The sequence below is a fragment of the Rhamphochromis sp. 'chilingali' genome (genome assembly GCF_963969265.1).
Source record: "Rhamphochromis sp. 'chilingali' genome assembly, chromosome: 6".
Lineage (NCBI taxonomy): Eukaryota > Metazoa > Chordata > Actinopteri > Cichliformes > Cichlidae > Rhamphochromis > Rhamphochromis sp. 'chilingali'.
Genome location: NC_137933.1, coordinates 25,502,533 through 25,516,046, shown reverse-complemented (window position 1 = coordinate 25,516,046; position 13,514 = coordinate 25,502,533). Strand labels below are relative to the sequence as shown.

Below are 13,514 nucleotides of genomic sequence, written 5' to 3'. Positions count from 1 at the left end.
CTACTTTGTGCCAGTTTTGTCAAGGAAGAAATAAAGTTTTGGATAAGAAATTTCTGAAAAGAAACACATTTATATAGTTGCCACACTTAAAAATATATATATTGAAAGAGAAATTCAAGCTAATTGGTTTGATTCTAGTTTTCATCTATTCTGTTTTATTTTTTTTAAACTATTTTGAAGAGTCTTATGAAATGATAATAAAGAGTAGAAAGAAAAGGTGGTAGATACACAGGAAACGACTTGGGGTCTGAACTAGCCTTATGTCAATTAGTCAACCTGGTGAGCTAATCCATCACCCCAGATAAGTGTATTTAACCTTGCTACTTACTCTAAATAATATTTTAAATGTAATCTACAATGTCAAATAATTAGGATTTTCTAATTAAGTTTTATTCATGTATCTTTTTTCCCATCTCTGTCATGGCAGTGAATTTTGAAGCAATGAGAGGACATAAATGTACCACCACTTTGTGTTCAAAAAAGGAAAAATATTCATGTTCAGTTCGTAAACTGTACATTTTATTCTCCCTCAGACTATTTGACTTTGATTAACTTTAACTTTAAGCGAGATATTCACAGCCTATCTAGCCGCAGCCTATCGCAAACCTTTTTAAACTGCACCTTTCAAATAATGGCTGGAAGTCGACCTCTTGCGCTTCTACACTGCAGTTTTGGTTTGAATGAATCACCGGGCCTGATTTAAGCATCTCATACGGAATAAATATGCTGTAAAGTTACTTTGAGCATGTAATTTCACATTTTAAATAAGTCAAATACAATAAATCATTGACAAAATAGAATATCAAAAAAATTACAACAAATTATTTTTGTTGAAATGAAATGCTCAGCTGGTGAAACGTTACATATAACAATAATAATATCTATTAAACAGATAATAAACTCTAACACGTCGTATTATATGTTGACTGTATGGATGACTACTTTATTTATATATATATATATATATATATATATATATATATATATATATATATATGAGAGAGAGAGAGAGAGAGAGAGAGAGAGGCTTTATCATGGCTTGTGTGTGTGTTTCTGTCTGAGTCATTTAGTTGTCTGTTGGTATCAGTTGTAAGTTATTGAGCTGGTTTTGGCAAGTAATCAATTCTTCAAGATTGTTTGCGGGTTAAAAGGGAAGTTTTGAAAGGTCCTCACAAGTACATTAAGGCAAGCATATGTGTCGGCCTGTTATCTTCATGTGTGTACTGCGCTCTACATTGAGGGAGTGCGCCTGTTAACTGTGTGCCAACTGGCACAGAGCCCTTGGCAGTGAGCTGGCATTCGCGTGCCCGCTCTGCTCCTACCACCTGTCTGGTCCCTGGAAGAGTCAGCGGGCTCCTGCAGGGAGGGCCTTCTTTGTGGGCGGGGGGTGTGGCGTGTGCAAGTGTGTCTTCTGCTCTGTGTGTGTATGAGATGTGGGGTTTGAGGGCCCTGGCAGCTTGGGAGGAGGTGAGGCCAGGAGGAGCAGGAAGCAAGTTGGTCCTTTGGACCTCTAGCTCTCTCTACCACAGGAAGGGCTTGTGCTGCAAAGATAGTCAGACTGGGGCAGACACGGCCTGTAGTCTGGGTGAGACTACCTCCAAGAGCCTGTGGAAATCTGTCTGTCCTTCCCTCGGTCCATCTGTCTGTCTGCCTGTCCATCTGCATCCTGAATTAGTGTCTCTGTCCTTTTGACTGTGTGTTTGCCTCTATGAGCCCAGAAGATGCCAGGAGGACAGCGGGAGGGAGACAAACTGCTCTCCTCTGTTCTATTCAGCAAATCTGTTATTGAAATATGTGGCACATTAGTTAGCTAACCCAGTGTCTCCTAAATCATCTCGCTGTGTTTGTAAAAGTATTACTCATGAGATCGGGAGGAGACATAAAGATAACAGAGAAAGGAACAGTTAAAGGCAAGAAGCAGTGTGCTTCATGGCTGCTGCGTGTGGGAGCAGTGGGTTTTTAGAAAACCCTTGTACTACCTTTCAGCGAGGGATTGTGTGAACATACACTTGCTAAATAATTTAGCCACTGCAAAGAGTGGTTCTGATTAAATAATGAAGGAGCTTGGCACTGTTGATCAAGATCATGTGTGTGAGTGAGGGTGTGTGTCAGTTTGCATTTGGGCACAGGAGGGGAGGGAGGGGAGACTGAGGGTTTACCCGCGCACATGCTTTCTCACTCTTAGATGACACCTCAGCCCATTATAACCACAATCAGGTCTGAGCTCACACATCCTCGTGACAAGAAAAGTGTTAAAAATCATCTCAGATGTAGCAGTGTGGTAAGCGCTTTGAGACAACTGCTGCTGTGAACCGGCGCTATATAAATAAAAATGGAATCAAGCAGAATTCGAACTGAATTCATCACGTGTCCACACACGCTGACCGGAAGCTTTGAGGTGTAAAGCATGAACTCTTTCTCTTTAAACGTCAGTTTGTTTTCTTGTTTCAATGGAAAAAGAGGATTTAACCAAAAAGGCCTTTTCACAGTCTCTATGTCACCCTCTGGCCTTACACTTCTCTTTCATTTAAATTTCTCAGCCTTGATGACTTTGTTGTATAACTCTGGCCCTAGCACCCCAAAACAACAAATATTTAAAAAATGCATTAAAAAAAATCAAGTTTGGTAATGCAGTTGTGACCTCTGCCTTTACTGCTGTTCTCAGTCCCATTTGCAGTGTCAGACTTTGCTTGGGCTGCTCATGGTTCAGGTGCAGGGCAGGGTTTCCATGCCAGGAAGCCAAAGGGTCAGATACTAATAAAGCATGTTGTTGTCTCAGGGTTGTAGATAGTAATGAATGGGCTTTAGACCACATGTCTAATGGTTTTAGAGCCTTTAACTTAACCTTTGAACTCTTTTGACCTGAGAGGTCGAGGCAGGAGGCTACAGACAGTCACCAGAGCAAGACCCCCTGACCCTTAGATCAGTTTGGGGCAGAGGTCAGAGGAAATGCTTATTGGATGGTGCTGTGTGGTCAGACTGGTGCGCTTGTGTTTTTGAGGCCTGTAACATTGCTCTTAGTTTTGAATTAGGATGTTATCCAGATCCAGTCACTACACTGAACCCACTGGACACAGAATTTCTTGTGATTTGATTTCTTAACAGTTTACTTGGATTTTCTTGTGTGTCACAGCTGTATACACATGTGCAATTTCCAGTCTCAATCCTCATCCTGCAGATTGTGTTAGGATTTTCTTATGTTTTTCCTTTTTTATACCATCTAAAATCGGCACACAAAAGTTGGACACAATTTAAAACACAAAGTACCATGACAGCAACACAAACACATCCTTGACTGATTACAAATCACTGCTCGTAATCGCGCTTTGTGCACGTGTACATGTGCGACTGTGTTGTGCTTTATGTGTGAGTGTTATATGCCTCAGCAAGGAGGCTTGGGAGAGTATGCAGTGAAGCCGTTTTTCTTATAATGCAGGCTATCCTTCATGTCTTATCTGAGGCCACTAATGTCTGGGGCCAGTGGAGGCTGGAGTTTGCAATTCATGGCCTAGACCTTGGCTTTGTAAGAGCAAACATCAATAATCTTCCCATGCCCAGCTCCGCCTGCAGCACCACCAGCATCCATATGACTCCTGTATGTGGAGAGAGTGAAGGGGGTGTAGCAAGACAAACAAAGATTCAAGTAAACTAGGGGAGAGTCACTCAGTAAGAGGGACAGAGAATAATGTATGACACACTTACATCGTGACCCGCTTTGATTCATCAGGTTTACATTAGCAGACACAACCTGGATGTTGGTTTTTGACACAGCAAATAGATAAAAAGCCAAATATTGGCAAAAGAAAACACAAATCTTTTGCGTCTATCATCTTAATAAGTTATCTCATGATCCATTTTAGCTTAGTGTTTTCCTGAAAATGTTTGGCTTATCACTATCACGAATCACATCAGTGGTAATTTGAAGATGTGTGACAAGGTTTGCACCAAAATAAAAATTTCTGAAAGAAAAAGAAAAGACCAAAAATGTTACAAAAGCTTTCCTGAGCATATTTAACAACATTGAATTTTCTTGGTGGTAATAAATTTGTCTGAAGCCCTACCAGGAAACTCTTAACAGCACAGAGAATTTTCCCTGAATTATCGACCAAGTAAGTGTGGTCAGTCCCTGCTACAAACACATTCTTTGTGAAGACTCTATTGATCGATGCAATGATTTAAAAAACGAAACAAAAAAGACTGCCTCTTTCAAAGTAAATATCAAATTGAGTAAAATATCATATTCTGAATCCAGTACAGGATGCATATTGCTCAGTGGTCTCACAGCTAATATAGCTTGTGCTCTTTGTCTGGATATATTGTGTTTGCGTACAAAAAAAGCCCACACACACACTCAAAAGAAAGCGTGCCGCAGTATCCAGTCTCAACTGGTGCAGGGCTATTCTGCAAACAGAATTTGTCATGGCGAGTTCCTCATTATTATCTGCGTCTCTGTTCAACCGAGTTCGCATCCAGAAGCATAACGAAAACACAGCAGCTTGTAGTTTGTGCATGTGTGTCCAAACTGACCATGAATGAGCCGAGCAGAAACAGAAAACGGGAAGAATTTTAGCATGGCGACTTGCAGACGCAGCGAGTGACTCAGTCCAGCTCGAGTTTTAAAGGTACAAATGAAACGAGGCACAAAGGCTGAGTTAGGAAGCAGAAAATAAATAAACCAGGGATGGAGACTTGGGATCTGTAGCTAATGATTGTTTATAAAGAATTTTCTTGGTCTGTCAGTTTGGTTTCTCTGTCTGTAATCTAGCACTGAGTGGATATGATGTTGCAGCTTCCTTTTTTGTTGTTGCATACACTTTTGAGAACTTTCTTGGAGAACACGTGATGAAAAAAAGTGAGGTGATTAAAAACGAGAAATTGTTGAAGATAAAAACATTAAATACATGGCATTAGTAGTTTTTAATAAGGACACATTTGATAAACGCAGAGATTGTGGAGTTGAAGTTGAATGAAGTTCTGATCCTGCATACACACTAGTTTATTTATACCTCACTGGGCAGTTTATTTTTTTCCTACATCTAAAATCTTGGTCTCCTAAATACATGTTAAAAAAATGGTGCAATTAAAACACAATCTTCGCTTTACTAAACCAGAGTACACTTTTAGTTTAAAGTGTTATTGCGACTGTTTTAGTGTTCCTTTTATTAGTCAAGGGCAATTTAAAAAGAAACAAAAAAAGCTAATGGATTTTTGACCACTAAGGGGCAGAAAAAGTCCAAAACAGTCTCATAAAAACAGTGTTTTCTAAAGTGCTTATAGCTCAAATTTAAGCAAAGAAATGTCATATTTGACATCCACTGGGAACACTTGAAATTCCACAGGAGCTTTCTTTCTTGAAACCTGACAACAGCCCTAGTTTGGTCTCTACCAACGCTTATTCTTAAAAAAGGAAAAAAAAAAGGAAAAAGCTGTTTTTTAAGCAGTTATTTAATATCACTGATTATTTGTTTATTATTATTTATGTGATTCATTTATTGCTCTCTTTATTTGTTTATTCAATTCAATTTTGCTGAATGCATATTTTGTATTTTTTAAAATAACATAAAATTAAAAGAAAATCAGTAATGTATTTTTGTAACAGGAGAATTAAAATCCCAAAAAACCTCCCCCAAAGTTCATTAAAAAGTGCCTTGGGTATATTAGACTGAGAAATCATCCTGGCTCTTGAAATGCCCTCATACTGAATGACCCACACATTTTGTAAAAATACGTTTGAGTATCGTGTTTCTCGGGTAGCAGAGAATGGCCTTTCTACTCTAATAATAAGGTGACATTTCTCTCAGCACAGCCTCAGAATAAAAGCTGTGCTTTTTGCTCTCCTGCATCTACAGTACATCTGTTTTCCTCCTGGGCTCTCTTTGTCCCTTCCTCTCTCTGTGCTTCTTTCTGCAATTTGCCATCATCAAATTAAAGCTTGCTCTCATCCACTTTTCAGAGGATGAACCCAGCAATGAAAGACATGTAACTTTGTAACTTGCACTGTGTGAGCCTGTAGGGAGGCAGAAACAGAGCATGCGTGCTTAATGTATAAGCTTTTCCTCAGTGACGTTATGGCTTCCATGTAGCTTTAACTTTGTGAGATTTTTTTAAAATCTTGTTTCTTATATGTGAGGCTACTAAACTGTCTCTGCTGTTGTGTGCAAAATACACAGGAAGAGCAGCTGGGGGGCAAAAACGTAAATAATAAATAAATGTTGGGGGGCAGGATGTGTTCATTTACACTTTGCAAATCTGACGCAGGTCCGCATCATCATGTGTTGTGTTCCTTGACTTGGAACAAGAACCATAAGACAAAGGGGGGAAGCACAAGAGCTGCGTTTTAATAAATAAGAGAAGCACAGATGACACAAGCTGATACCAGCTGCATTGTAGCCCTTTGATTCACCACGTATGGTCTGTTCACAGATTCGGATCAAGATTTCATTAGATCTCTCTTGCACTGTGTGGCATGCAATAAAGCCATGCAATCATTGTTTTTCCAAAGTCTGAAGGTGCCTTTTACTCAGTCAGCCATTGATTTAGTCACTTCACATTTGCTTATCTGCATTGTGGGGCTTCTGGGCAGCAGAGCATTTTCTTAGATATACTGAGCCTCATCCAGTGTCTCCCACAACATTTAATTTGAGAAAAGAAAAGCAGTCCCAGGCAGCTCTTGCATTCTAGCATCGACATCAACAACACGGTTTATCACAGAAGTTCATTTATCCTTCTGTTTCTCCCCCACACCCTGTCTCTTCTTACAAGACGTTCTTATTTTCTGTATGTAGTTATCCACATGTGCAAGAGACAAAGAGAAGGAGTTGTCTCAGTTGAGCAGTGCTCAACCTTCTGCCCCGTTAATTAGCTCAGTAAATGCTGTTGAGAATACAGCACAGGAAGTGAAGCATGTAAGTCAGTGAGGGATAAAGAGAATGAATGGGAGAAGCATCAAGGTTGGAGAGAAGGAAAAGAAAAAAATCTGAGGACCTGTCTGTGTTCACAGCAGCCTGTGTAAAACTCTGACCCGCTCCCTTTTTTATGCTTTTAAGCCATAACCAAGCAGATACCTTCTGATTAGGCAGTTTGCGCCACAGGGCAGTGAGAAGATGAGAAGAGTTAGAAAGGATGGAAATAAAAGAGTCCAGAAAATTAAGAATTGAGAGTTCACTCCAATCTAGTCATATCTTTTTTTTTTCTCAATACCATCTGTATGTCTTCGTGATATTCTCTGTTCAGCCTGTAATTTTGCCACCTACTTATTAGACAAATAATTAAAAAAAGAAAGAAAGAAAGTAATGCACGAGAGGCAGACACTAAGTCCACATGGTGATAACAGATTCTTAGTGTTCTGCAGACTAGACTTAAGTACCAGGAACTGGCTGGTGTAATATTTAACACCGTGGAAATGAATATCATTTTCATATTAAGATACAAAGTCTAGAAATCACTGGGGACGTTTTTTTTTTCCAACACTGGGAGGTTTTGCATTTAACAATCTGTGTTACAGTTACGTGACACAATTGTGTGAGCTTTTCTGTAGCAAGTGAACACATCTCATTTATACCATAGTCATTACTTAGAATGCAATTATATATTGTGAACTTTGTGTGGCAATGATCACCAAAAATGGTAGCATTACTTTGCGTATGCCAGCATACCCGGATTGACAAACGGCATGTTGAGTGGGCAAGTGTAACTTTGTTTTAGTGCAGTTTTTTTTGCACAGGAAACGCATTGCTCCTACTCTTTCCCTCTCTTACCTCAGCTCCACAGAGCTGCTTGCAGTCAGCCCTTTCTCCACTACCTGCTATTATGTGTAGCAGAGGTGTCTCTAATGGCCCGTGGCACTCCTTTCCTCCACCTCTCCCCTTTCATTTTCTCATAACAAGCCCCCTGCCCTCTCTCACTGGAGCTCAGACAAGATTATCCCTTCGTTATTCCACCTTCCACTCCAACCCACACTTCCTGGCTCAGGCGTGACCCCACGGCAGCAGGAAATGGGCATTTGCAACAGTCATTTCTCTCTCTTGCCCTATGCCTCCCTCGCACAATATGTATCTCGCCCCTCCCTCAAGTGCACACACTTGGAACGGGTCACAGATCATTTCAAGCACCTTGAACGCAGTGAGGCAATTACTCTCCCTTCTGGTCACCTCCAGCCCGCCTGACACTGCTCCCTGCTCGACTTTGAGTGGGCCCTCCTCTATTATCTCCATTCCCCACTCAGTGGGAGTCACCACTCTGCTAGTAGTGTCAGCCCATGACTCATGGCTCTACTACTGCCGGTGTTCAACGGCCCACCTATCAGCCTGGAAATCATCTTTCTGTTGCTGGTCTGCAGCGGTACTATCAGCACATCAAGGTGCCACAGAGTTATCTGTCGCAGAACAGGAGACAGGAAGATGGAGGCCGAGACCAGGCAATGTATTGCCTAAGTGTATGTTCATCTCAGACTGGCTCATTGAATGAGTGGAGCCATCCATCATCCATCTCCACGCTCTGTTTGTTTCCCCTTCATCACAGCCCCCATGTGCGCCGCTCCTCATCATAATCCTTACACAGACAGCAACTCGTGTGTGTGTGTTTGTGAGAGTGTGTATGTGTGTGATTTACAGCGGGTATGGTCTTAAGCAAGAGCAAGTAATAAATTCAGTGACATCATGGCAAGAGGGGAAATCTAAGTGTTGCAGTGCTTACTCATAGACTTCACATCCCACTATTCTGTGCGGTAGTTATTATCCCACTCAGCACAGACACGCGCGCACATACACAGACACTATTGTGTAGGTTTAATTGAGGGTGTGATCGTAAGTGTGCTGTAAATCCTGCTGCACTGGTCACTGTTAAAAGTGCCTCTCTGCCTTCGACAGTTTGAGCAGGTTTGTTTACTGACAGGGACAGGAAATCAATCATGCGCACGCACGCGAGTACACCTTATGTTCAATCTATGCAAACAAATAGCATCTAAATCACACAGCTTCCGCTCATTATCGGAAGATTGGTAGGATGGTACAGACAGCTGGGAGAGACACATTCACAGATCAGATCTGTTAATAGGGATTGCAGTCAGTGAGATTGATGACGCTAATTTTGCAATAACTGTCCCGAAACAGAAGAGCCTCTGTCTATTTGATCAAATTCCTCCTTTAAAAAGAAATAAATAATAAATTTGGAAAACTCTGATCATCAGCTGTATCTAATAGGAGAGGTTTCTGCAAGGAGACACAGGCCTTTCCATTCCAACTGTCAAGCAGGATTTATGCACGCTTTGGAGAGACTGCCAAAAAAAGTGAAATAGAGGTATCTCCATCTTGTGGGTTGAAGTGTTAATCAGTTCCTGGAAGAGATAGAATATGGTAGGCACCGATTAATATTGGATAGGCTGTTATTTTATGAATGCCAGGTGATGAGAACACATGTTAATCTAAAGGGTATGAAAGTATGTTTTAAAAAGGTTCAAGATACTTTCTTTTTCTATATTTATGAAAATAATTGTAACATTGTTTTTTAAAAGAATCATGATAATCATTAGCTTAGAGTAATATAAATATTTCTTACAGCCTTAATCTTACATGTTGTGTTTAGTATTGGAGGGATTTTTTTTATAAGAAGTGTTATACAGGGTGCGGCGCCTCTGCAGGGTATTTGAAAGAATAGCCAGCATTTCTGTTCAGTATGTTCTTGTTTGCCAGCATTTATTATTAATGTGATAACAAATGTATTTCTTGAGTTATTTTGTGTGAACTCTGACAGAGGAAAATTCAGAGAAAGCCCCCCACCCACCCCGCTTCCTCAACCTTGCAAAATGCCCGTTCCCACAGTGACCAACCTCAGCAGCACCATGGTTACAGCCCACCACCCTTAACCCCCTTCCCTTGATCCCTTCCTCCGCCTCTCCTCCAGACTTTAAGCAAAAAAAAACATTGATGTTGACCTCAGTCGTAAATGATCACGACGCTTTAACAAGCAGCACGTCCAACACGGCACTCACACTTTAGTGGGTAATGTAAAAAGTACATGTCACATGAGGTCAGTTTAGGCCCTAAAAAACACACTGAGTTTGATTTGGACTTTTTTTTTTCATTGAGTGTCTTGGAGAGGTTTACCAAGGTTTATCTCCTTTTTCTGTCATACATAAATGATCCACGCAGAGCATTTCTCCACAGCGAGTGCGGAGATTTATACGGCTGTTGGACAGATTAATCTGTGGGGGAAAAAGACAGAGAGGGAAGAGAAAGGAGGGATTCTTGGACGGCCTTTTTCTCTTTGTGTTGGTGGAAGACCAAACAGATCTTTGCTCTGCAGGATGAATAGCCATGATGTCAGGTGATTGCCTCTTTCCATTTTTTTTTCCTTTAGCCGGTTGCCATCGTTTTCCTGCTGCGATTTTCAACAGAGAAAAACATCTTTACATGCCCATAGCTGTGACAATAGGTGTCTTCAAAAATAAGCGTAGTCTCAGATCTTGTGTGTCTCCCTGCATTTGGTCATATCTTTACATACTTTTGTGCAACATTAGCAGTCCATGCCACTGTATTCATCATATAAAAACAAAGAAGACAGGTGAAAAGAATAAAGAAAGAAAAGAAGCGGTCAGATTTGCGACTGTGATGGGAGGATTTCAGTTTCTCCCCCAGATTGAGCAAATAACAGGAGAGGAATAAGATGCGGAGGAGTAAAAGGGGAAGGAGGAGGAAAGGAGAAGAAGGTGGTGTAATTTATCATTATTATTGCAGCATTTTAGACTGGTTTGAGCGTCGGGTCAGAGAGAGCAAAAGATGACCCAACTGCATTATAAAACCGGCCTTGCCTTCCCTCGTCTCCTCTCCGCTCTGACTCGGCCTTGTTTTCAACACAATTTCTACATTCCAGACATTGAAGCACAAAACAGAGGAGCCACCGTTTAAATGGCTTTAGCGTAGCAACACCAGCATGAGACTATAATTTGCTTTTATCTTTGCACCAAGCAGAAAAGGCACAGCGAGAGTGAAACAGAGCCACAGAGAGAACACGAGAGAGACATAAGGGACATAAGGGCGAGATGCATTTAAAATCTACACGCAGATAACTCCACCCAAACAGCCTCTTGTGTATCCCGTGTGTGTGTCTGCGTCTTATGTGTGTGTTTGTGGTTAAGCGTGCTTGTTTGCGTTAACGTGCGTGCAAGTGTGTGTTTGAATATATAAAGGAGCATCCTTCTGCTTTGGCAGAGGATCACAGAGTGTTAATTCAGTTGTTATCCATGTTTGAAAATGGAGTTGGCTGCAGTGTTTGCGTGAGCTGTGGTTGCCGGTGTGCGCCTTTGTGTGTGTTTGCGCGCAGGCGTTTGGCACCAGGCTGGAGGGTTGCTGTGGGTCCACGCTGGCGTAGTTGGGGCTGGAATGTGATTGGTGGGGACAGCAGGCCAAAGGCCGCCCAGGCTAGCGACTGCCACTTGGTAGAGTGCCCCAACTAAACACAGGCCAAATCTGTAGAGATTCACCCCTATTTCTCTCTTTCTGTGCTGCTGCTGCTGTCAAATCTCACACATTCTGGCAGCTCTTGTTCGTGTGTTTCATGGAAAGAAAAAAAGGAAACATCTGACTCCTCCATACAGTTCTCTTCTAAACCTTTTCCTACGATTATATTCTTAATTATAATCAAACATTCATTATCATAGGCAGTGTTTTGTTCTCATCAAGGAGGGCCTCGCTATTTAAGCACCGTAATGTAAAATGTATTACCACACAGAAGCAGTTTGGAGCTATTTGATTCTCCTCTTAATTAGATGTTTACTTTTTACCTTGAAGTGCCCTCGTAAACCGCCAGCCTGTTGTTTGCGTTCGTTATCCAGCAAGGGGGGCGTTAACAGCGTCATCTCCTCGCCGGGGAGAGACAACAAAATCTGGGTGTTATTGTGCTTTGAAGAGAAGGAGGGAAAGGCACAAGTAAAGAAGGGAAACAGTAGAGGAGCGGAAACAAAGCAGGACGGCTAGAAAAGCAGGAGAGAGAAAAAAGGGAGAGATGATTAATCCAATCAAGCCTCTTAGTGTTTCATCAATAGGCATTGTTCTAAGATGGCTGCCTCTCCCCAGCTCGGGCTGTGGGCTGCGGCTAGGCTAACACACAAGCTAATCCCAGAATAATACGGAGACGAGGGCAACGATGAGGACGGGGACTGTGCCAGCAGATTAGTACTAGCAAAGGATTCACTCACACAAAATGCACACACACACGCACACTGGGCATCGGATAGAGAGGCAGTCACAGATTGAGTGAGGTGCCTATTGGATTGCACAGCTTATAGTTTTATCCCGTGTGAATGTGCGCTGCTGGTACTGTTGTGGAGTGCGGTGGAGCTGAACTGAGCTCCTGAGGATTCACAGACTATAGCTGTGTGAAGCTGAGGAGGTCATGCATGAAAGTCTATGTTCTTGTGTTCACATGTAGCATGAATTGCTCTTTATCATTAGGATAGGAGCTCACCGTTCAAAAAGAGCGTTATATTCAGTGACATGATGGCATTGTGTTTTTTAGGCATTCTCCTATATTAGATTGCACAGCTAAATTGCTCAGGAATGGCTCGAGTTCCTTCCTTCTGCGTCGTATTTCTATTCCCTCGACCCAACATTTCCCTTTTGATTCTGCTTTCCGTGCTATCTACCTCCCTCTGTCCCCCTGTCGATCTTCCTCCCTGCGCCCCCTCCACCCTGCAGCATTTTCTGAGATGACAGGAGGGTGTTTTTCCTTTGTTGGGGAGCGGCTCGCACGTTCTCTCCTCTGTTGACAGGTAAAAGACATGAAAGATACTAAAAGACTGAGCATGATGGAATTCTCTGGGGAAGGAGAGGAGGTGGGAGGAGAGGCAGCGGGAAGGGAGGACTGATAGCAAAGTGGGAGAGAGGGAGGGGGGGAAGAGCCAAAGGAGTGCTGAAGCTTGGCTAAAGGTAAAGTATTTAGTGTGAGAAAAGGAAGGATTGAGTCAAAGGAGGGAGGAGTAAAAATAAAAGGTGGGGGTGGAGGGGGGTTGACAGTCTGTGACCTCGGGTAAGTCTCTTCGACTGTGTGCTGATGCGTGAAACCTGAGCACACGCAGTATTAGCACGCCTCACTTACTGAGCACAGCAGAGGCCTGACACAGGGCAAGGCAACCTCCTTCTACACACACAAACACACAGGCAGTCGTCCAACACACAAACATTACGGGCACACACATTGGCGCTTTTAATGATGTGCTTACCAAATCCAAAACTCACACACACACACACAAAGATAAAAACCATGTTGTAAGGTAGTGTGTTCCAAATCCAAAAGCACAATGGTGAGTGGAGAAGGTCAGTTCAGCCCTCCAACAGGCCCTGCGGTGCTGGTTCTCTGCTGCCCCGTCAGCTGCTCTCTGTTGCCTGTTACATGTACAACTTGTGTGTTTGCTTGGCGCCCGGCCAGGCCCGTGTTTGTGGCCTCATACAGTTGTGTGATGCACAACACGCCTAAGGCAGGTCGAGCCATAATCCAGCTCTCCCTCTCTCTTTCTCCTA

The 13,514-nt window shown here is 42.3% G+C and overlaps 1 protein-coding gene across 1 annotated transcript in view; it reads left to right on the top strand.

Moving 5' to 3' along the window:
* The window catches only part of gse1b (Gse1 coiled-coil protein b), a 166,750-nt gene that overhangs the window by 78,086 nt on the left and 75,150 nt on the right, over positions 1-13,514 (top strand). The gene's annotated exons all lie outside the window — the stretch shown is intronic.